At 47.8% G+C, this 24,571-nt stretch overlaps 1 protein-coding gene and 1 long non-coding RNA gene across 2 annotated transcripts in view; one reads left to right on the plus strand and one right to left on the minus strand.

Annotated features, from left to right (window-relative positions):
* The window catches only part of LOC138572076 (arrestin domain-containing protein 2-like), a 136,509-nt gene that overhangs the window by 83,740 nt on the left and 28,198 nt on the right, over window positions 1–24,571 (plus strand). The window lies entirely within an intron of this gene.
* The window catches only part of LOC138572102 (uncharacterized), a 39,313-nt gene continuing 16,642 nt past the window's right edge, over window positions 1,901–24,571 (minus strand). The window contains exon 2 of the long non-coding RNA XR_011303898.1: window positions 1,901–4,867. This is a non-coding gene — a long non-coding RNA (uncharacterized lncRNA). The remainder of the gene's footprint in view (window positions 4,868–24,571) is intronic.

Below are 24,571 nucleotides of genomic sequence, written 5' to 3' on the forward strand. Positions count from 1 at the left end.
ATCTAGCACACAAGATGCTTCAAGGTGCTAGAGCACAGCTGTGTAATTCAACAACGAAAATATATCTACACATTTATCTTTCCAAATCTTTTCTTTTAGTTTAGGCGAAATGCACCAAGTGAGCATACCTGAAGGGTTATTGACAGGGGCCGCTGGTGCTCTCACGTCACCCACTGAGGTGGCTGTCGTTGGAATGCCTGTAATTCCTTGCATTCCTATTGAGCCTGCCATGCTAACAGGTGCCCCGAGAACCCCCATACTCTCTGCTACGCCCCATTTCCATTTTGGGTAGGGTTTGCCATCCAGGTGATACCGCTGTTCCCTGCTGCAAATCCCAGTCCTGCATCGGGCGTGCTCTGAACAGGTACGCCCTGTCCCAGGACCATGGCACCCCCCCATTCTCCTACCTGTGTCCTAGTGGCTCACCCATTGGCCCCCGCCAAGGCCGATGCTCCCTCGGCCTGCTGCCCACTGCCCTACCATGTGCCTGTTACTTCCTGAGCTTGTGGGCCACTGATCCGGCTGGTTATCAGGTGCCCCCCGCTTCCTGCTTACTCTGAAGGCTGGACTCTACCACACATGCCTCATGTGCTTGGGCCTGCTCTTGGTGGCTTTCCTGCATACCCTTCTAATCCTGGTAAACTCCCTCCATTGCAAGGATGGTCCCTGGATATGTGGGTTGTGTCAGTGCCTGTTGTCCCTGGGCTTCCCTTTTTACCGCCTGTGCCCCTCCACCCTAAAACTTCTTTGCCCCCTGCATCACCGCTGACACCATATTGTTGGCCTCTGTGTTCTCAGTGCACCCTGCTGCCACTGCCGGAGTCATGCCCCCCTCCCCCGTGTACCTTACAGCAGCCTGCACCAATGTTGGATGTCTGCCTGCGGGTGGTACTACCAGATCCCCCCTTGCTCCCTTTGACCCTTTCCTACTTTTTGCGGGCAGGAATGCGGCCTTGTGGGCCACATCCTTTCTCATGGTTCTTTCTTCTCTCCCTTCTGCCTCACATGCTACCTGCTGGTGCCCCACAGCGTTTCCAGTGCTCACTCCCACTTAGTTGTGCCATCAGAGTATCTATCCCCTTATCCTGTAATAAAGAAAATCATGTTGCCACCTTGCTTGGGTCCATACTGCCCCCTATTTATCTCTCAACACGTTCTGCAGTACCCACTATTGCTTTATTAACATGCTCTGCAGTGCTCCCAATAATCTTTTACACACTTGCCCCAATCTTTTGTAATGTTTTAAAAAGGTTTTACCCAAAACGACCCTTTACAATTGACCTTTTGCACAATTGACCTAATAATGGTCCTAATTGACCTGCTGCACAATTGACCTTTATATTATTTTAGCTATTGTATATATGTATTGGGTTGGCTTTGGATTATAAATAATATAAGGGGATTGGGTGGGGGGTTGCGGGGGGTTTTGGATTGGGTGGTGGGTAGCATATATGTCCTAATTGACCTTCTAAATTAAGTCAATTCTCCCGAGGACAATTGTGAAAAGGTCAATTAGTATACAACCAAACCAAACACTATCTCAATCTGTTTTGCAGTGGTTTTGCTCGCACGTTCTCTTTTTTACCGCCTTGTCCTTCTACTCGGAGCAGTTTTACTGTGACACTTTTTGAATCCGGTTGTGTTATAAACCACCCATGCGTGTCTTTGAGATTCCCCCTAAAACTGAGTGCAATCACGAAATCAACACATCATTTTCCCAAACTTCATGTGGAACGTGGCCCACATATCCAGACATATAATAAAATCAGTAGTGTCTAATTGTTTTCCACATTTACCAAAGCAGTCTCTCCCTGTACCCTGGCATTGCCCGCACTGAGACTGTGAAAACAAAGAAATTGATATGAGGCTGGGAAGCCCAAAGGAAACACACCAACACAGGTTACAAAGGACATACGAAGTGCTTTATTTAAAAGCTACAACAGTTACTAAAAAGTCAATTGACAAACGGATAGCTATTCGGCTCTCAGATTAACGTAACGAACTTCAACGAAGGTTCGATGCATTAGTAGAGAGACCGTACATTAGAATACTTGGGCTTTTTATACTCTTTATCCAGCCCTGGCCAACCCCCTCGCGGGTTAACCATTTTTAAGACCAGGCCTAGGGTTCCTTGCCAGGTCAATCCTATGATTTATGCATTTTGATCAGTTTCGCTGATATAGTTGTACATTTACACATAGGTCAGGGATAGGACAAGGTCTCAGTTTGCGACCCCGACAAGTGGCCTGCAGGCATATTACTTATTCATGTGTGCGGAGGTCACAACGGCCAGAATCTCACTCAGAATGTCATTCGGCCTCCATTTTGATATTCAGGTTGACTTCCACATTACAAGAGAACCTAAGATGGCGGCTAAATCCAAGATGGCGACTTACACAATTTTTCGTTAAGGTCAAGACCTTGCAGCGGAGTCTTTTTACATGATATTTTAGACAACTTGGCGTAGGCCAACACACATTCAAATACTGCAATAGGAGGCATAATATCTTTTCAATTCCAACAGACCCTCCTTTTGGCCTATGTCAAGAGCTAACATCATTTCTAATACTTTTGCAAATAACCCCATGTGTTGTCATCCATACATCCTGAATCATTGTCTGTAATATCTATAGCCATTAGGTCGTACATCAGAACCTCTTGTAACACAAATTCTTTAGATGCTGTATCTGGGGCATATATGTTATGCCCTATTGTGCTCACTGCTTGGGCACAACATCCCCCTAGCATTCCACATATACTCGGAAGACATTGAAAGCAGCAACAAAGAAATAGCAGGATCCCCAAAATAACCAGAATAACAGAAAGCACCTTCCAACCCCAAGATCGTAAAGAATCCCAGAACCAGGTGCTAAGATTCCAATCTCCTACAGGGATATGTACTTCAGAACTAAGAGTATGCAAGTTCTGTATTGCTTTCAAAATTGTCGGCGAGGAATCTGGTACGAAAACACAGCAAGCAGACCCCACTAATTTGCATACTCCACCTCGTTCTGCCAAAATGACATCTAATGCCATCCGATTTTGGAGTGCTACCAATCTTATTGCTTTTTGCTCTAAGGTCATATTGTAGAGTATGTCCGTGGACCGGTTGATCGTTCTCTCCAGTACCCTTGCTAATCCCCTAATGTTCTCAGAGTTTGTTATTTGTCCCCAAAAGGGCACAACTGATTTCGCTATATCTCCCAATACTTGCCCAGGGGTATCTCCGTTCTTGTCTCGCCGTGGGCGAGCCTTAGAAACCTCCAATGTACTAGCTACAAATACCCCAGGTAACAATATTCCTAAATAACAGGTTCCCTGCCAATCCTTGGGCAACCAGGGAAATGCTAAACTACCACAAACAAAATAAACAGGCCCCCCTACATACAGAGGCCTGTTTTCTCCAGTCAAATTTACAATGTTCTTACAACCTTCAAAATCTCCCATTGGCCGAGGGCCATTTCTTTGTACACAAAAGGGGACCGAGTCAGGGCTATGATTTATAGAGTAAGAAGGAGACACAGCATCCTTATTGCCTATCGGAGCCATTTTAAAGGAAATTAAAGTTTAAAAAGGAAGAGACAGTTTATCAGACGGCCTAATAGAAGCGACATTAGGTTTACTTCTATTTGCAAAAAGCGAGCATCCCAGGGGAGTTAATTCACGTTTCTCGAAATCATTCAGATTAGTTCCATCAAAGTTCCCTGAGATGCTATCATTCCATCGGCCAAAGAATAGTGCTCTAAGAGAGGCATAGCAAGCAGTCGTTAAAGGTAAAGGATGCATATACCATCCTAGTCCCTTGTTCCCATGTTGCGGTAAATGAGTACAAATCCAACAATTACTCTTATTAAAAATGGCATGAGTTGCATTCATTACTATCATTAGAGTGTTATTATGATACTTTTGTCTATGTTGGGAGTCTCTAGGGGACAGAGTGTGAAGGTGTACAGAGGGAGTCAAAACAGTTGATACAATTTCGGTCGGTAGTAAAGGTTTCAGAGGATAGATTTCTTCAAAATACCAAAGTCCTACAGCAGTAGTTGCAAAAATAACAATTATCATTATCAAAACACAGCAGTACATTTTCGGGGCCCAGGCACATTGTTCATTGTCCAAGTTGGTCACCCCCTTATTCACAAGTCCAGTGCGGGGAGCAGCAGTGGAGGTGGCAGGCATCGTAGTTCCTCAATCGACGACCCCAATGTTCGTTGCTGGCGACGCTACGGTCGCGCGATTTCTTAGTCCTTCCCCACCCTAGCCAGCAGAATCCCTTTTGTTCAACAGAACTTTCTTATACAAAAGAAAACTTCCAATCACTTCCTTTTTCCAGATGCACGGAAAAACCCGTGCCGTAGTTCTATTTCCTTCGTCGAAGGTTGCACCTGGTGGTACCCAAGATTGTCTGATCCGGAAGTAAGGTGTCGTCACTTCCTGAGGGAAGCGACGTATCGGAGGCGACGGAAGTCGTGGAGCTTGAAACAGTATTTTCCGGAAGTGATTTTTCAAGAGAGTGCGGAGACGAAATGGACTGTTCCCCAAGCTCCTCGGGCTCAGAGAAGTTCTCTGACGCACTCACAGCGCTGTTTGCTACTCCAAGATCAGAGACTGTAGCATCAGCGAGGGGTTCTGCTTCTTCTGTAACGTGTGGCGTCGGGTGAGGAAGTTTCTTGACATGCGTCGCGTGGATCCAGTGCTTCTTTCCAGCCACCCGCACTGCTGCCCTGGTGACCAGCAACACCTGGTAGGGTCCCCGCCAGCGAGGCGCGAGACAGGAAGACCTCTCGTAGGCCTTCACTAGGACCCAACTTCCAGGCTGTATATCGTGTCCTGGGCCCGTGAACCGTACAGGTAAAGCTGAGTGCACCTGGTGATAAATGAAATACAGGTTTTTAGTTAACTGGTTACAGTAGTCTACAAGCAATACATTTTCCACCTCTCTCAGGGCTTTAGGTTTTGGGAGACCCCAAATGTTAGCAGGTCTCCCCATCACTACCTCAAATGGAGAAAGCCCAGTCTTGATCTGAGGTGTGGTACGCATAGCTAATAATACAATAGGTAAGGCATCTGGCCATTTCAGTTTGGTATCGGCACATGTTTTCGCAAGCTTATTCTTTAAAATACCATTGTGTCTTTCCACCAACCCAGCACTTTGAGGATGTCTAGCTGAGTGAAATTGTTTTTCAGTACGTAAGGCTGTGCATATCTGCAAAATTACTGCTGCAATAAAATGGGGACCATTATCCGACCAAATTACCCTCGGGAGCCCAAATCGAGGAAAGAATTCTATTACCATAATCTTTGCAGTGGTCATGGCGGTAGCATATTTAACGGGGAAAGCCTCGACCCATTTACTGAAGGCACAAATAATTACAAGAACATATTTCAGATTGTTACATCGTTCCATCTTAATAAAATCAAAGTGAATGACCTCGAAGGGAACAGAAGGGGGCCCAAAGCTTCCCCTTGGAGTTACTGTCCCCTTACCCACATTGTGCTGTAAGCAGATCATACAGTTTTGGACATGCCTCTTCGCAGTCTCCAGAATCTTGTTATTCACCCAAACTTGTTCTAACATTTTCGGGATCTGCTGGGCACACACATGTGTAGGACCGTGTGCCATCGTAACCATTGCCAATACATATGAATCAGGGAGAAACCATTTTCCTTCGGATGTATCCACCCAACACCCTTCATCATCCAATTTCCCCATTCCTTCAGCCCACCTTTTAGATTCTTCTATTGTGGCATCAGTTTGAATATCTCGCACAGACCCAATACCTTCATCCATTATGTAAGCATCTCTCATTTCTCTCAAGGCATACATGTCCGTGCTAAAAGGTCTGTGGCCGTTTGTCTGGCTATCAGGTCCGCAAAAGCGTTCCCTTTGCCTACATCATCTATGACCTTACGATGTGCTGCACATTTATAAACTTCAGACATAGGAAAGGCTCAGTCAGCCTTGCCGGAATGTGATATTCTAATTTTGCATATGAACACATATCTCTGCAATGGGTGCTTCACACACTGAGCTAACTTCTGAACCATTGTGGGACTCAATTTATCAATATGCATTTCACCATTGCCTATTGCACATGATCAACATAATTCCCACAGGAAGGAAAGAATGCTACAGAGTTGTGCTGTAAGGAACACACAAACTATGTATACCACAGGGAACACAGAAAGAAATACATGATTAATTGATCAAGGCAGAATGTACTTGTCAAAACAGAAAGGAAATGGGTTTAGAGCCTCAGCAGCACCCCATAAAATATCCTGACGTTTTATTTAAGACTGGTGAACAATGGAATATTAATTCTTCAGATCAGGCAACCCTGTGGGGCCCCCTCCACGGTGGGGGCCCTGGGCAAGTGTCCCTTTTGCCCTTCATAAAAACGTCTCTGCTAGTAGGGGTTTACAGGTAAACAAGGGGACATGCAGTGCTGGAAATGGACAAAATGTACTGGGGGGCAGATTAACAGCAGTGTGAGCGGGATTGAGGGGGCGGAGCTAGCTGTGGAATAATGTGGGCGCCCTGAATAGAGGATGCTGGCTGCTTTGCATACAAACAAAGTGCATTTTGGAAACATAAGAATAACCACCAATTTATCAAACATGTCTTTAACAGTAATTCTAACATGCATTCCTACTGAGCATGCAATGCACACTTGGTATCGTGCTCATGTAATCTGTCAGAATAGTTTCCACAACAGTAGATATGTGCAAAGCATGATACATATATACAGCTGTGGACTGTGGGGGGGGAGAGGGTTTGGGCACCTGGTCTGCATGGAACGCCCTTCCCACAAGACCATTTTTTCCTGAGCGCAGATCCGTCATGTTCCGGCGCAATTCCTTGCCTGTGTACATGTACCACCAATGATACTAACAATGACATCATTGTCCACATCAGAACATGTTTCTTTTCACTGTCACCCATGCAATTCCTCATTCAACCTCACACCATCCCTCCCCCATCCCACTTCTGCCAAAGGCTATGCACGAGTAAGAGGGGGTGAACCCGGGCCCCTCCAAATACGGAGGAAGTTGCAGACAGGAGTCGGCAGGATGGCTCTGACCGCCTGAAATGTCAGGCGTATTGGGGCAGAATTACTTGCACAACACCCACTTAAGCTAGTGCAAATTAAATGTTGGGTGGGGGAGAGGTGTAGGGTTAATTACATCTCAATCTCTTAGGATCTGGGGAAGCATTATAAATCGAACCTTTAGGCTAGCGCCTCTGAAAGGCTACTAGGGACGTGGGAGAGTTGCCCAGGAAGCTCCCAGGCTAGTTCCTGCGGAAGTCTGGAAGCACCAGACAGAGTTGCTTAGATCATGCTCCTGGGAGGGCGTCCCTAAAAGGCCAGTACGACTTTACCAGAGAAAGATATCTACTATGCTCGTAGGCCAGTGCCCCTGAGCAGTGTGTGTGTTTTGGAGTAAAGTTGCTCAGGTAAGCTTCTAGGTTGGTGCCGCCAGAAGGGGCCCTCTGGGTCCCAAGCTGGTGGAGAGGGGGTGTCCTAATCCTTCACTGCCCAGTTTCCCAGCCAGTGACACAACACCATTGAGCTGTCCGGGCTTCAGGCCTACCCCCTGAACCCTCCTGAATTTTTGGGCTATGTTGAGTCGACCGGACTGACCCACAGAGCCGTGCCCGGACAGAACACGACACAGATACTAAACAGCTCCTTGGTCTTCACAGTTCACAAAGGCCGGACAATTACAAATGTTACATTTAATTGCTAACACCTGCATCACTATGCATACATTTTTAGGCAATTGAAATCCTGCTTTGGTCCAATACATTTGCATTGCTTCTTGCTTGCTGTATGCTCTGTTTTTGGATTACTTTTTCTTCCCTGGAACTACTTTTGGCGGGGGTTCCCTGGTACAAGTATGTGCCTGCCAGGGGGGTGATTGGAAGGGTAGCAAGGGGACAGGAGGCTGCTCATTCTCACAAGGTCCTTAAGTGGGTGCTTTTAGATTAGGGTGACCAGATTTTCACAAAAAAAAAACGGGCCGGCCAACAACATAAAAGAGGGGCTACCCCATCGCAGCCCACCAATTACCGCCCCTCCCCCAACACGCCCCCACAACCACCACCCAACCATATGTCCAGCGCTTCTCCTTTCTATGAACTGTATATAATCTCATTTGTGCAGTTTTGTCTGTGAATCGCGGCATGTTAATTCAAAACGAGCGTTAGCTCTAATTGATATTACATGGATTGCCGTACAATAGTTTTCAAGCCAGTCTCTGTGGCACAGTCAGTAAGTGTTCTGACTTGTACCTGAGAGGTTGGGGGTTCCAGCGGAACCTCCAAATTCAAAATTCAGAAAGTGTTGTGAAAAAAATAATTTCTCTTTTAATTACCATAGCCCCCAAACATGCAAACCGCCGGACGGGGTTTCAAAAATGAAAAAACTCCCGGGACCCCGAGACGGAGGGTGATTTCCCAGGACTGTCCCGGGAAAACCCGAACGTCTGGTCACCCTATTTTAGATTTGAAGGGGAGAGTTAGCAGTTTGTTATATTGAAGCTGTTCTAGAATAGTCTCATTAGAATGCGTAAAGAAGTTAGATGCCCACACACAAATAAGTTTGCCCCTCCGCAGAGTCTCTGAAGTTATCGCCTCTCCCAACATTTGAAGGGTTACCCCCCTCAACCATGAAATGTATGTTTCGTTGCGCCCCTGCCCCCAGCTTTGATGGATCCCATGTTTGTGATCCTGCTGGCGCACGCCTCATCGCATAGCACGGCAGCTGGACAGAAAAAGAACTTGTTTTCGTGTAAGAATTCCTAGAAACGTCAGACTCTTTCTAATAAGTGCAGCGGAATGTCTGCGAGGAGGGGGGTGGGGGGTTATCTTTAGAAAGGACGTGATTTATGGTATTCAGAGCGGCCTAATGAGAAAGCACACAGCGAAGAAAAGCAGCTCCTCGCGCCTGGCGGCTGCTCCTGGCGCTTCCCTTCACTTCCAGGACAGCAAGTGTCAGCACGGGAAGCTTCTGTGCCGTCCTCGGCTCGCCTCATGCTGTGTGCCGATCCTCGCCCTGCCCTTGCCCCCCTTCCATATGCATCGTAGCCAGTCCTCCTCTATTTTTGTCCACGTCCCCCCTCTCCCACCTTCTCCCACTCCTTGCCGTGTTTCTCGGGATCCTTGCCGTGTTTCCCAGGATCCTTGCCGTGTTTTCTTCTGACCACATACCTCTTTCCTACTTACCTTTTCTCGCTCCCTCCTTACTTTCACTTTCTCTGTGTCCTGTTTTCTCTCTTTCGCACCTCCCCATCCCTTTAGGGCACTTGTCGCTGCTGTGTTGTCCTCACTTCTCCCCATTTCTCCCAAACCTGCAGCTCTGTGCACACCTCTCTTCTTGCCCCCGCCCCCATTCATTGCTTAGATTTTTTCAGTCGCTCATTGCCCACCCCTCTCTTTGTCCTGTCTTTCCTTGACCTCCTCACCTTACACTTTTCATTGTGTCTTTATAATGTTCTCTGTTCCCCTCCACACAGTTTTGTTTAAACGTCTCTCCTTGCCCCGCCCCCCTCTATCCTTGCCCCTCTCCCCAACACTGCTCTATTTCGTCCACTCTGGCTTCTGCCCGGCTCCCTTTGCCCTGGCTGCCCCTACCTGTCCTGATGCCCTGGCCCGTTTTCCAGCCTATTCCTTGTTGCGCTTCCTCTACCCTTGATCGACCTGTTCTTTGCCCTGGCACCCTCTCTGTCCTGACCCATCACCTTGCCTTCTATTTGCCCAGGGTGCCCCTATCCTTTCACTGCCCCCCAACCCCACCGACTATGCAACCCGGCTCCTCTCTCTGTCCTGTTTACCAGGTGTGTGGGTGCCGACCCTTCAAATATTGGGCAAAGGGCTCAACTTGGGAGACTGTGGGGGAGGGGTAAACTTACTCGTGTGTGGGCATCTAACTTCTTTACACATTCGAATGAGACTATTCTGGTGAAGCTTTAATGTTAAAAGCAGTTAACTCTCTCCTTCATGTCTAAAACCACACACTGGAGAACTGATATGAGAATGAGCGGTCATGCCCCCCACCCCTAGCATTCTAATCACTACCCTGACATCCTCCCGGGCACGTGCTAACTCCACACTCTGATGTCATTTGAATGCAGGTGCTGATAATTAAATGCTTTAGATTAACACATGCCGGGCCTTGGTTACCTGTGCAGCCGCTGGCTCTATTTATTGTCTATGCCCTGTACTGCCCCTCTCTTTCTCTACTTGCCCTCACCCCTTTCCCGCTCACTTCTCGAGCGCCTAGGGACCAACTCTGTTAGTGACGGTGCACGGTACAAATACCTTTAGCATTTCATATTAATATTAAATATGAAATGCTAAAGGTATTTGTACCGTGCACCTCACTAACAGAGTTGGTCCCCAGGCGCTCGAGAAGTGAGCGGGAAAGGTGTGAGGGCAAGTTCTCTCTTTGCCCTCAGTGTCATTCTCTTCTTTTCTTGACTCTTTTTTTCCTCCATATGAGCCCCCCTTGCCGTATTCCCTCTCTTGGCTTGCCTTTGCCCAGGCCCGTGACCTTGTCCTGACCCACTGACTCTTTGCCCTCTTCCCTCGCGTACAATTCCCCTCTCTTCTGTGCCCATTTCCTCTCCCAGTTCTATTTCTTCTGTCCCCTTACCCCGTCCTGTTTCCACGTATATTTGCCCTGTTTGTCCCCCTCTTTCTCGTATTGCCTTGTTTTTCTCATCAGCTATGCTGGTTTCCCGCCGCTTTCCCCGCACAGACCCAATTCCTGGAATCAGGAACAGTTCTGACACCCAGCCAAGGCCCCAGTCTGGGTCCCCCCTGCGGCCTGCTCTCGGTGCATGCTCAGTACGGTTGTTTTGCACGAGAAGGGGCCGTCCCCGCCCACGGAAGGCTTAGGCCACGCCCCCGCCGCTGTGCAGTGTAAGGTTGCAGAGAGCCTTCCTATCTCCAGACCCGGCAGACGGGTACCGGCGTCAATACATACACGCGCTACAGGAAACGCACGCATATACTAACTTGGCTTTGCCCACTGCCTCCCCTCTGGTTCTTGAACAATGCCGACCGTTGCTCTCTTTTTGTTGTCTCAAATGTTGCTGCCTTCTCGCTGCGTCGAGAAGTAAAAGTTTTAGGTACGGTTTTGCCTCCGATATTTCTCAAGTAATCTGTCAGATCCCTGCGGATGTGGGCGTACGTGCCAACATTTTGGATTGGCTGGGAGGGAGATTTTAATACGTTAAGAGGGCAACGCAAATGTGCCCCTGAATTGCATCGGCATCTGGAATAGCCAACTAGGGATATTTTAGGAGGGAGAAAAAATAATTGCAAATATTTTTCAGAAAAATAGGGAGTCACCATCCTAAATAGGGAGGGATGGATGTGTGGGGGAGGTTCCTGGATATGTTTGTGTGTGGGGCGCAGGGGCATAGCAGCACCTGTGTTGCTCCATGGTTGCCGTGTGAGGAGGTCTCTGATAGGCCATTGTGTCTGAAGGCCTCTGAGTGGGAATATCAGTGGACCCTCCTCCATTTGGCAGGAGCCCCCCCATATTTTGTGTTTGAGACGATCTAGAAAAAGGGTATTGGGTCTGATGCTCGCAGGCAATGTTACTGGTGGTTGGGCGGGAACGGGGATTGAGGAGGGGTAGTGTGGTAATTGCAGGGGGTCTCCCCCGCTAATTGTGGGTGGGGGCATCAAGGTGGTCTCCTGTGGTAGTTGGAGGGGAGGGTCTCCGCCAGGTTTTATCAGGATTATTTTTTAGCAAAACCAATGTGAGCTCTTTCTTCCAATAGAGCCTGTATTGTCCTGTTGTGTCTCCCAGTAGTCAGTGCTGGAAATGGAAAATAAAAATACTCTTGGAACTCCACCCCTTCATGCAGTGGGGTGGACAGGGTCGGAAGTGTGTGTGTGGAGCTGAGGGGCGGAGCCCCAGCAGAAGTCAAGCAGCACCCTATCTCTTCAAGGAACCAAATCCTGGCAATTAGCATAAAAGCAAAGAGCATTGGGGAAACATAAAAATGACCACATTTTACATGTGTAATATGTCTTTGATGGCAATTCAGCATGAAACCATTCTAATCAAGTCATTCAAATTGTCATTTGTCTCAATACTCACCCTAACACAAAAAGTCTCTAAATCATAAGTCATATACACCCAGTTGGAGAGCTTGGATACAGTATGCAGAGCTTGTGCTTTTTCTGCTCAGAATTCATAAATTAAACATTCCATGTTGTGCTAATCTTCTGAAGCCTGCATGCGAATGCAAGCTCCAGAATCCTGGGATTTTAGGGACTGATTTTGAGGACTGTTGAGTTAGTCTAAACCCGGGTGTATGGGCCTTGGAACAGCGCTCCAGCAAACCAAGCTTTGCAGTGATCTGCCTTGCCCCGACCCATTTCTTACCATGCAAGAGTTGTATTTTCTTACTGTTTCTGCCAGTAGAGGCTGTATTGTCCTACTGTGGGCCTCAGTAGATCCTCTATCGTCCTCTATTGTTCGGTGTCTCCCAGTAGGTGTTTCACAGAAGGGTTGGCTGTTCCCTGCTGTGTTTCGCATTGGGGTCTGGACTGTCCAGATGTGTCTCGCAGTAATACCTCACCTATGGGCTTTTACTGCTGTCTCCCGTTGTGCCCTGCACAGTCCTGCTGTGTCTTCGATCGTGGCCTGTATTGTCCTGCTGACTCTCCCATTGTGGCCTGTAATTCTCCCACTGTGTCTCCCATCCCATTGTGGCCTGCATTGTCCCACTGTATCACCCATTGTAGCCTGCATTGTCCCGCAGTGTCTCCCATTGCGGCCTGCACAGACCTGCTGTGTCTTCGATTGTGGCCTGCATTGTCCTGCTGTGTCTCCCATTGTGGCCTGTAATTCTCCCACTGTGTCTCCCATCCCATTGTAGCCTGCATTGTCCCGCTGTGTTTGCCAGTAGTCATTGCGTAGTTCTAGCTTTGGGTCCAATTTTACCCTAGCTGCTTCACCCTAAGCCCGTATATTGTCCTAGTTCTGCGTTTGAGAAGCCCTGCATTTAACTAGTTGTGCTGCCATTTAGGCCCCATATTGCTCTACCTGTATCTCCATGTATGTGTTTCCCTAGCCACAGAAGGTATGTTATGCGAAAAATCTTTTAAACTACACCCAGCACCACAACAGTGGTCATACAGCTCTCAGGCTTGTGAGGATAGTAACGTATCGAGCCCCCGCCCGGACCAAACCAGACAATGGTCTGTGATGTAAATACAATGGAGGGGATGGGGGGTGTTACATGATAAGTGGGATAGAAAGAAAACCAACAAAGAAACTGAAAAGTGCGACCAGGTTGGCAGTAGGGTGTATGCTTGTGGTAGTAGGGGTGCGCGTATACTCATTGCTAGTGGATCAAGCAAATGTTGATCGGACCGAAAGGGAGTGAAACCCAGCCATGATGCTGACCAATTACCTGTGAGTGCACTTTGGGGGAATACCCCTACTGGTAGGCCAGTGGCCCTGTGGCAGTAGTTTGGGGCACATTGCATTGAACTGAGTTATGGGCTCAACAATTTGAGTCACTGGAAGGGAGATGTATTGCTGATTTTTGTTAGGCTCCAAGGTTCGGCACGGAGCGGTAACGTGTCTTGCCAGGCGCTCATTGAGCGTTCCTCACCAGTCCGTGCAACGGGGGAATGGGATTGGTGGTCTGGTCTGTTTATGGGGTCATCCATTTCCCTCAGGCCTGTTATCGCAGCGTGGGGGCAATGGTCACGTCCACTCCCCTATGCTCACGTAAGTAATTGATGACGTAACAGTTCGTATGATGTCATTCATGTATGGCATTTTGGTTATGTAATACATGTGTTCTAATGCCTTCCAAAGAATATCTGCGTCTGGTGTCACTCACTGGCCATGCCGCCTGCATCACCCAATGGAGAAGTGGGAGGGAAGAAGGGGGATCTCGATCCTCCACGAGCCACATCTGCTTGAGAACTTAAGGCATGATACTGACTTATCGGTGTTGGGTGATGTGAGACAGTGTGGTGCCTTACCTATAGTAACACATACCAACCTATACTGAGAAATGATACTCTGAACGTGGATGCGTGAAAGTAGATGCCGGACGGGTGTCTATTGCCCAAGCTTTCTCATCTGTAAATCCTGCATTGCCCCAGGTCTGTCTCCCAATCGGCCATGCTATGATTTTTATTTATTTTTTATTTATTTAATATTTATAAGGTGCACTATACAGCAAAAAGTGTTTCCAGGCTCCACAAGGCGAACAAAAGGGAGGCTGGGGGAGCAGGGGATACACAGCAACAGTAACGGTCCTACTAGGCATTATGACATTCAGATCGTGCTAAGTGAAGTAACAGGAAGTGTAGGGGGTGGAGAGATGGGCAAGGGAGCGTGGGGTAGAGACGGTCAGGGACGAGGGCATAACTGCAGGGGGATATAGTGCAGCGGAGGGGAAGGACGAAGGGCCTAGGGGATAGACAAGTGCTGGGGGAAGCCCTGGGTGGAGGGTAAATGCCATGGGTATGCTGGGGGTGGTCCTCCGTCAAAGTGTGAGGACTGGTGTGGCCAAGGCTCAGGAGGGAGGCCTGTACTACCAGGCTAGTCATGAAGGGGCCCCAGAAGAGCAGTGCTGGTTAGGGGTGTGCTGGTAAGGAATGGCATGGTGGTCTGTGTAACTCATAAGTGACTAGGCCACCAGTCGCGGCAGGTGGGAGGTGTTAGTAGGAGAGGGGGAGAGTGAAGCACGTAGAGAAGAGCAGGGTCTTGAGAAGCTTCTGGAACTTACGAAATTCCGGCTCAAGTATGAGAGGGGCAGAGAGGCCATTCCAGAGGGATGCACTGGCCGAAGAGAGAGATCTGCGCCCCGCTCTCTGCTTGAAAAAACATCTAGTCTGTAGAGAGTAGCAGCTAGCGGACCAAAGGGCTCTAGCAGGCAGGCATTTAGGGAGAGAGTTGGATGTAGCAGGGTCCCAGTCCCCAGAAGGCCTTGTGGATGATACAGAGGGCATTGAATTTGATCCTTGCAGCCACAGGGCGAAGGCCCACCCCCAACCCTCACTTGACATTTTGATTTTGGTAGGTAGAGCTAGTGATTGATGCTGGCACTGTGACAGTAGAGGGTGCTAAATTTCACTCAAACATTTTGAAAGATTAAAAGATGGACACAAAACATTTGAAGAAACTGATGTTTGAAACCCCAGAAGCTCACTGTCTCAAGAGCCCTGGTTCTCGCTAGGCTGGATTACTGCAACAACCTCTTTCTAAATCTGCCTGCCTCTACTCTCTGCCTTCTACAACTCATCCAAAACAAGACTGCGAGTCTTGTCCTTGGCCTCAAGCCCAGGGATCATATCTCTCCAGGACTGAAAAATCTACGCTGGCTCCCAGTGGCTGCGAAGATTAAGTTCAAAACCCTCTGCATTGAAGGCCTTCTGAGCCTGGGGCCTCAATACCTTCAACTCTCTCTTCCTAAATATCTTCCCTCTCGAGCTCTTCGCTCATCCGCCTCCAACTCCCTCAGGGTCAGTCACTTCTCCAAGCAACAAGTTGGTGGTAGAACTCTTTTTTTGGCGGGGGCCTCCCTCTGGAACAGCCTCCCTGCCACTCTGAAAATTGAGGAGAATCATCTCCGGTTCCGGAAGCACCTTAAGACCTTCCTCTTTGCTTCTGCTTTCTCTCCTCCTCTCCACTGCTGAACTCCTGGCTGAAACTGAAACTGCACTGGTCACCTGGCTACCCTCTGTCATGGGCCCAGGTCCCCTCCACGCCAGTTGCACACCTGCACTGCCCGCCTGGCAACCCTTGAACTATGGGGCTGTTTCTGTATCCCTACAGCCCCCTAACAGCACTTGATACCTGATGTCTGCACTTACCCTTGCACCTGCCACCAGCTGGGTGCACTTCTTATTTATTGTTATTATTTATTGTTTTTATTTATTTACTGTTATCCTATGTACTGCACTTCCCCTCCCCCTTTCCCCTCTCACCCCCCTGACCCCTGCACTTACGCGTCTGAATAACACAAGGCCTAGCAAGATCGTTGTTTCTGTCTTCCCTATGTTCAAACCCCTTGCCTCGTTGCGACTTGAAACACTTATGTATAGGCGCGTTATAAATGCCATATCATATCATATCAAATGTGGGAACAAGTGAAGCATCAAGTACAAATGTTCATGGGGAAGAACTCCGGGCGGGGGTCGGGGGGCTGCAGGAACCCCCTTGCTTTACTATTCAAAGGAAAACAAGGTGTGAAGGGGCACATGGTGTTGGAAAAGGGGGAGTCAGGATCAGCAGATCAAAGACAGGTAAGTGGGTCTGGGGAACCCACAAATGTAATGCTAGAAAGAAATGCATTATTGTAGGCTGGAGAACGTACATTAGGAGGTGTGACGGGACAGGTGGGTGCCTGATGGCAGCAGAGGGAACATTAAGACATACATGCACACGCAGGAGAAATATTTTCAAGCTTACATTCTTGACCTTCAAGGAATGACAAGAAAAACGAAGAGTGAATTTTCATGATTTCATTTTAAAACCTTGAAGTTTCAAAGGACAGGTGACCTATGGCTCTCTGTTTCACAGGACACTGGTGAGTGTTGTGTGGGATCGCATTTTTGGACCTTTAATAATAAAACATGTTTTTTTACAGAGCCCTTTATACCGGATTCCTCCTGCTTCTAAGCGCTGTAGTAACAATGTGGCTCTTGGCATTAGGCCACAGGAGACGGGGTCTCTCCAGTTCTAATCTGCACCTGGGGTTTGTGCAGTTTCTGTGTCAACCAGCCTTTCCAAGTCAACGCCCCCAAGCAAGATAGCTCAATGGGTGGAGCACTTGATGCAGAGCTTCCTGCTCACCCTCCAGGCGATCGGCTCAAACACCAGCATGGCCAATTAAACCAACTCATCCTCTAGAGGTTCCTGAAAGGAGGGCCTTTGAGTAGGGTTGTATGAATGGCCGGTTATAGCATCTCTGTGAAAGGGTGCATTGGGAAAAAATGAGTATTAAACAAAACCTCGGATTCGATGCCTGTCACAGACAGCCAGGCAGTGGCACAACGACCTTTGGGCAGATTAAGTTTAACCCCACGTCACCAAATTTGGGCATATTCAGACTTGACCAGGCGGACCTACAGAGCCATGGCAGAACAGGACACAGGCAATAAAAGGTGCTTGCTCAGTTAACAAAGGCTCTGCAATTACTCATCTATATTTTTTAAATCAACTTTATTTAATAATTATACAAAACATAATACAACTGAGTAACAACAGAATGGGAACACGCAAAAGATTACTCCATATACATCAGTGCAACAAAATGCAAATTACTACTAAAGTAACAGCTATTCAAAACGAAATCCGAAAACATACCCACCCTCCTATCTCATGGCAAGACGTGAGAACACAAAACACAAAAAAAGGACAAAACATACACCCCTACCAATCCCCAACCTCAATGCAATTACTCATCTAAAGCGTTTCATTGTTAACAATTGAGTTTGTATGCAGAGGATTTCAGGCAAATTAAAATATGAATGAGGTGCTCACACTTGAATGTCAGGGGAGTGATTGGAAGGTTCGAATGCAGGAGACAGTCTCACAGCAATCTTTATTATAAGATGAGCAGAGGCATAATGCAGAAACGGAGACAGCTAAAAGTGGAACATTTTCAAGCCGCCGTTTTTTTAATTTACACTCAGAATGTATTAGATGACAACTCAGGATGTGTGCTTTTGGGCAGTTCAGGGTCAGGAGGAGGGGTGCCCGTTCTTGCCAGCCTCCTCTACGCTTATTCAGAGCTCCTCAAAAGTTCAAGGGATGTTTTCCCCCCACTGATAGTGAGCGCTACTTACCAATCCCAGTACCGCTTTTGCGTTTTGCAAGCAGCACCTGTTCTTCATCATATTACATATGTTGTCTGGTTGGCGCTGTATCTTTCCAAGATGAAGCGGGCATCCTCCACTCCAACCCGTGCCGCCACACCTGAGTGGGTTTGTTTGTTTGTTTATTTATTTATAGAGCGCTCCAAACCCAGGGGTATCTGGGAGCATTACAAGAATTTTCAGTTTCTTAGTAACATTGCATACATTTCAGGTTTGCGGCCGCTCGAGTTGCCCCAAAAGTGATTCTAACTACATCCTCTTTTCATTAGAAATATTGTTGGAAATGCGTCTATCCCCTTAACTGATAAGTGAACCCCGTCATGGTGGAATAGATCAGGGTTGCTCAGGGTTATACCCCTGTGTCTAATAAAGTTTAACCCTATGCTTTCGCAACATCTTGCTATTGCCTTAGTCAACTTCCTTCTTGATATGTCCAAAGCTTTGTTAGCGGTGGCTCTACGCCAGTGCCTTGTAAGGCGTATACAGACATGAACATTTCTGACCACCCCCCCACCCAAGCATGTGCAGTGCCATTCAATGATACACAGATGTCATTGACCAGTTGCTTTCTTCCCAGTTTTGCTAAATCATTTCCCCCTAGGTGTATTACCAAATACTCTGGGGGGGTTCTTCAAACCCACCAGATCAGCTAATCCATTGTGGATGTCTTCCCGCAGCATCGTCGGGGTACCCCACCAGCCGGTGATAGTCTTTTGAAAATGCAGGCCTTGCCATGTGTCCTCAAGCCACCTTCCTGTTTGCGTCACAAAGGAGCACCCAGCGATCCAAGCAGACCTAAAAGGGCCATTACATGTCAATGAGAATATGCTATATCAGATCAGGTCCTTCCTTATGTATTTCCCCTAGAGCTCTCAGATTTCTAACCCCCAGTGAGCTTCAATTTCTTTATCCACGCTGAGACTGCAGCCCCTATGCGGAAGGAGTGGGTGCCATATTCTGACAGGTTCCACCCCGCTCCTTTAATGACCCTTTCAACACCGATTGAAATTGAAAGTGGCTGAGGGCCCTGCCATCTTTATGAACCAGCAATTGCCTGCCCAACATGTTCTTGTAATGCAAATGGGGCAATTATTAGTGTTATCGATGCAGTATAAGTCAGCCCACCTTCCTTTCCCTTGTTGATTTGTTTTTTACTTTCTTGACATTATCGTTCTGCTTACTTTTTTTATCCTCACTTCTTCAATTGCTGGTCCATCCTCGACTGTTGTGTTACCAATTTTGAACGCCCCAAAATATGCCAACGCAAATGCTGCATTAGACAATTTTACTTCATGTGTACTCTTGCATATCTAATACCATGCATTCAACAATATCAATCATTTCCCAAAATTCAGACGGGGTTTCTTGTGTCCCTTTTAGCTCCATTATATATTTTAAAGGGATAATCCCTGGTAACGGCAGGGTGACTCGTACCTTGCGTGGGCTCTGGTTCTGGCGCAAATAGCGTCTTCTATTGAACGCTATTCATGCCAGAGCCGACGCGAGGGACGAGTCACCCTGCCGTTACCAGGGATTATCCCTTTAAAATATACGAATCCATGACAGAAAACAACTGGAAATTCAACAAGGAATCATAAGCCCTGATTTGAAAAAGGCGTTGTATAAAGCCGAAACACGTGTCATCAACAAGGGCTAACATGATATACTGAATAAAATGTATATATTAAAAAAGAACAATACTTGGATGTAAACTCTCTGGCGCATATCTTATGTCTGAGTAACTACATAAAAACATTGTATCTTAGGCAATCTTTTATCATTGCCCTCAAGACGTCTAACACCAGTTTGCATAATGTGGACCCCCTGTTAATTACGGTACCACTGCCATGTTGTCTGACCACACTCAGTTCCTCCTTATGGTTGTGTATGGCTATCCATAGGGGAAGGATCTCCTGCAACGTTATGATCCTGGTGCACCCTTCGTTATGCCATTTTGCCGGCCAGCACCCAGCACACCATTTCTTTTCTAGAATTGCACCAAACCCTGGTTGCTGCTAGGATCAAGTTCAAGACCCTCTGCACCATCCACAAGGCTTTTTGGGGCCTGGGACCCCGCTACATCCAACTCTCTCACCCCAACTGCCACCCTGCTAGAGCCCTTCGGTCTTCTAGCTCCAAGTCTCTGCAGATCAGACACTTCTCAAAGCAGAGAGCGGGGGGTATGTCTTGGTCCTCCGAAGGTGCCTCCCTCTGGCATGGCCTCCCTGCCCCTCTCAGACCACAGCCAAATCTCCTTAAGTTCTGGTCCATGTCTTCTGCTTGACTGCCTGTCTGCTTATTTATTTCTATTTTTATTTATTGTGCATTTGTTTGACTCTTCCTCAACAAGTAAATTGTGTTCAAAGCACCCACCGGGCAACAGATAGGAACATGGGCTAGAAAGCAATTAATAAACTGGAGGATTCAGAGCAGAGAGAGGAGAGGTGAAGGAGGAGAGGGGTAAGTGCTGGAGTGCCCGTGCTTGTGAGTGAGCAGCAGGTGTAAGTGCCCAGTGCAGCAAGAGCTAGGGAACAGTCAGCTGTAATACATTAATGGGTAAGTGCAGGCCTACAGTGAGCGCCAAGGCAAGTGCTGTGGGCGGGCGAAGTCTGAAGGCGATTGGGTGTTGGAGGCCAGGGCCCCGAAGGACACATAAGGGCCCTGGTCACCAGTCTTAGCAGCTGTGGAATTAGCAGAGGACGGAAGAAGGGAAGGAGGAGGTGAAAAGGAAAGTCTTGAGCAGCTTCCAGAATTTGAGAAGATCTGGCTCAAATCGAAGAGGAAGGGGAAGGCTGTTCCATAGAAGGGAGCCAGCTGAGGAAAGAGATCAGCCACTGACCCTCTGTTTAGCGAAACAATTGACAGACAGAGAGTTGGTGCCCGCGGAATGTAGAGGTCTAGAAGGAGAGTATTTAGTGACAGCAAGTTGCAGATAGCGTGGTCCCCAAGACAGCCTTATGGATGATGCAAAGGGATTTGAACTTGATCCATGCAGCTACCAGGTGCCAGTGAGAGTTTTTAGGTTAGGAGAGATGCGGTCCCTGAGATGAGGCCATGGATAAGTCTTGTTGCCTAATTCTGGAGTAGCTGAAGGGGTCGTAGGGAAGAAGAAGGTAGATTCAAGAGAAGGCTATTGCAGTAGTCTAGCCTAGAGAGAATCAGAGCTCTGGTAACATTGAGCTTCTGGGAGGAAGTGAGAAAAGGGAGAAGTCCTTTGAGAAGGAAGAGTTGAAAGTGGGACTTCTTTGCAATGTCCTGAATGTGAGGGAGGAAGGAGAGAGAGGAGTCGAAGATGACTTCAAGGTGTCTGGCTTCAGATGAATGAGATGGGGGAGAGCCCATAGAGGATGGCCAGACTGAGGTGAAGAAAGAGGGAGCAGGGGTCCCAAGAGGAAGGATCTCAGTCTTGCTGGTATTGAGACAGAGATCATTGGGAGTGCACCAGGACTGGATGGCAGATAGGCAGTCCGTGCTGATGGAAAAAGCAAGAGGGTCAGCAGGAAGTTTGAAGAAGAGTTGTCTGTCATCTGCATAGCACTGGAAGTTAGGGGAGAAGGAGGAAATGAGGAGTGCCAGCGGAGCAAGATAATTGTTAAAGAGCCAGGTGGAGAGGCTGGAGCCCCCTGGGACATCACAAGTGGAGAAAGAGGTAGGTGAGGAGAAGGTTCCCAGAATGACCTGGGACAGATGGTCAGTTAAGAAGGTCAGCCAGTCCAATGCCTGTTCCAACATACCCAGGGTATCATTGAGCCGTTTTATAAAGATGGAGTGGTTGACTGATTCAATGGCAGAGGAGAGATTGAGTAGAATGAGGACAGCTGGGGAGTTGGCGTCCAGGGATGCAAGCAGTTCTTCACAGTTGTTCAGAAGAGCAGTTTCCGTGCCTCTGGATGTTCGGAATCCAGATTGATTGTCGTGGAGACCGCCAACAAGTTCAGTGTGTGAGGTAAGTTGGGGGAAGGTCAGCTTCTCCAGGAGTTTCCAGAGGAAGGGGGTGATGGAAATGTGGCGGTAGTTGGCTAGACAAGTATGGTGTGCTGAAGGTTTTTTCAGGAGGGGCGCACAAGAGAGAGCTTGAGGGAGGAGTGGAAAGATCCACTAGAAAATGATTGGTTGCAGAAATCAGCAAGTGCAGGGGCAATAGAGCCAATGTTGTCCTTAATGGTTCTGGGGGATACCTTCATAGAGCGGACAACCCTGGTGACCTCATTAGGTGTGACAGGGGAGAAGGAGGGAAGAGAGGAAGAGGGAGCGTGGTAGGCCATAGGAGGCAACGGAGTGGGGGAAGGGTTCGGGGAGAGGTTAGCAAGGGTGTTCAGGATGTCCAGAGTTTTTATGGTGAAGTGAGTGCCCAGTGCATTGCAGAGGGCCTGGGGCAAAAAAGGGGAGGAGGAGACTTTGGAAGGGTTGACTAGTTCCCTGCAGCTCTAGTGTTAGATGCGCCAGCATGTGGGCCCTTTTCTTGGTGCGGATGGAGAGTCTGTATTGTCTTTGGAGCAGGCAGCATGCCAATTTGTTAGAGGCTGAGCCTGAGGTTTGCCACTTCCGCTACGCAGCTCTGCACTTGCGTTTCAGGGCTGCAAGTTCGGAGTCGCACTCGGTATTACGCTTAAAGGCAGGTTTCAGGTGGATCCTTGTGACTGGGGCAAGAATGTCCAGGGGGGTTCATTCTGTTTCTTACAGGGCACCAGCCCCTCCCCATCCAGTATACCCCTGCACTTGTCTCCCCTGACCCCCCCCATAAATTGCACTTGCTCTTCCAACCCCCTTCCCTGCTTTAGCCCTGCTGTGCCTGCCCCACTTGAGCCCTTCCACCCTGGATCTCGCACTTAGCACATGGACCCTCCTTCCCCTGCACTCTCTGCACTCCCCTGGCTCTGTCCACTTGGCCTCTCTTGGCACTCACTTATGCCGCTTATCCTGACCTGCACTCCGCCCCTCCATTGCAATTCTTGTGAATGCACTTGCACGATCCGAATATCACAAGGCCTAGCAGGACTGTTTTTATTTTTGTCATGCTTGCCCCCCCCCCGTCTTGTTGCAACTTGAAACACATTGTGTATAGGTGCATTATAGTGTTTGTAGTTCTTTTACTGTTCCTTTCTCCTTTTGCAAAAGGGCATCAATAGTTGTGATTAAATCTTCAATTTTCTCCCAGGGGATGCGGCATTCCCCTTTCACTGAATCTATTTCTATACCAAGAAAAGGAATGACGTGAGCTGGGCCGGCTGCTTTCTCGTGTGCTAAAGGAATGCCCCCTTCTGTTGTTACCTTCTTACATTTCTCCAAGGACTGCTTTCACATCTCGGATCCTTTTGGAAATGCAAACAGAAAATCATCTAATTAGTGAACCATTCAGGCATTATTCCCTGAAAAACCTATTGCAGAAAATAACTCATTTTTTCTGAGAAAGCACAAGAAATAGCACAACCCATTGGGATGCATTTATCAAAATGGAACGTATCCCCAAAATGGAAGCATAGCCATGGGTGTGAACATCTGTGTACCGCTAGTAGTCTGAAAGCTGACTATCCGCTTTTGCTAGCAGTACACCTTGGCCTCCTTTTTGTTTTTACAACTTCCATTGCTTCCCGAAAGCTGGTATAAGACACTGCAGCATCAGTGCTCGAGATGCCTTCATTGACTGACATCCCTAGGGAATAGGATAAATTGAGGCTGAGCCTACGTTCCCCTTTTTCTTTTTTAGGTGCTTGTCCCAAAGGGGAACAGATGTATTCATCAAAGTGTGTTTTCCCATGGGCCATTCACGCTCCCTAGTTCTATCTCTTTCTGGATCTTCCTCCTCACTATTTCTGCGTTTTCTGTAGCTGATTTGAGGTTATTGGGAAGGCCTTGTGGACTGTTGCCTTCAAAGGGAATGATGAGGCCGTGGTGAAACCTTGTGAAATGAAATCGCTGATAACCCTGTCTGGAAATGCTTGAAGCCATTTTAACATTGCAAGCAGAAATACTGGCGACTCACCTAACGTGGCCCCCTCCTCACAGGATTCTTTTACCGTTTTTGTCATTTTTTGGTACATTTTGAACTGCTGTGTTCTGCCTCACACTAGCTGCATTGGAGTGGAAGTCTACACGCCTTCCCCCACTTACAAAACCCTTTGTCAAACCTCCAGCATGTTGTGTTTCCATTCTGCATGCTCTCATGTACTGGCGGTGAGAAATGTGGTGTATTGCGGATTATGGTCTGGGCACCCAGGGTTGTTGCTTGCAAAAGGGCTGCATTGCACTATTCTGCATTGCATCTATTCTGCTGACAATAGTCCTTGCTGAGTCTGTGTGCGTTGGAGTACTAGGGTTTCCCTATCTGTTGCCCTGGTGTGTTTGTGGGTGCCTGCGCTGCCTTGGCCTTCAGTACATTGACTATATAAGTTTGCCCCCTTCTTCTTCCCTTCCTAAATCTGCATGTCCATCCATCATCATCAGAAATTCTTTGTCATAATTGAGCCAGGCCTCTCCCACAAATGTCTTGTAAACATTGAGCATTCTATGTGGGTACGCTATCAGTGCTATACCTTGATCTGGATATTTTTCGAGTACAATGGATGCCAAAATACGGAAGGCAGCCTACAATTCTGAAAGGACTGTTCCACTGGTGCTTTCTTGGTGCCATTCATCTCATCTTCTTTTTTGTCACCCTTATTAATGTCAAACCCCCCTCTTCAGGTACCTGAGCAATGTAAAGAT

The sequence above is a fragment of the Ambystoma mexicanum genome, chromosome 1p, assembly GCF_040938575.1.
Source record: "Ambystoma mexicanum isolate Mex_15411 chromosome 1p, UKY_AmexF1_1, whole genome shotgun sequence".
Lineage (NCBI taxonomy): Eukaryota > Metazoa > Chordata > Amphibia > Caudata > Ambystomatidae > Ambystoma > Ambystoma mexicanum.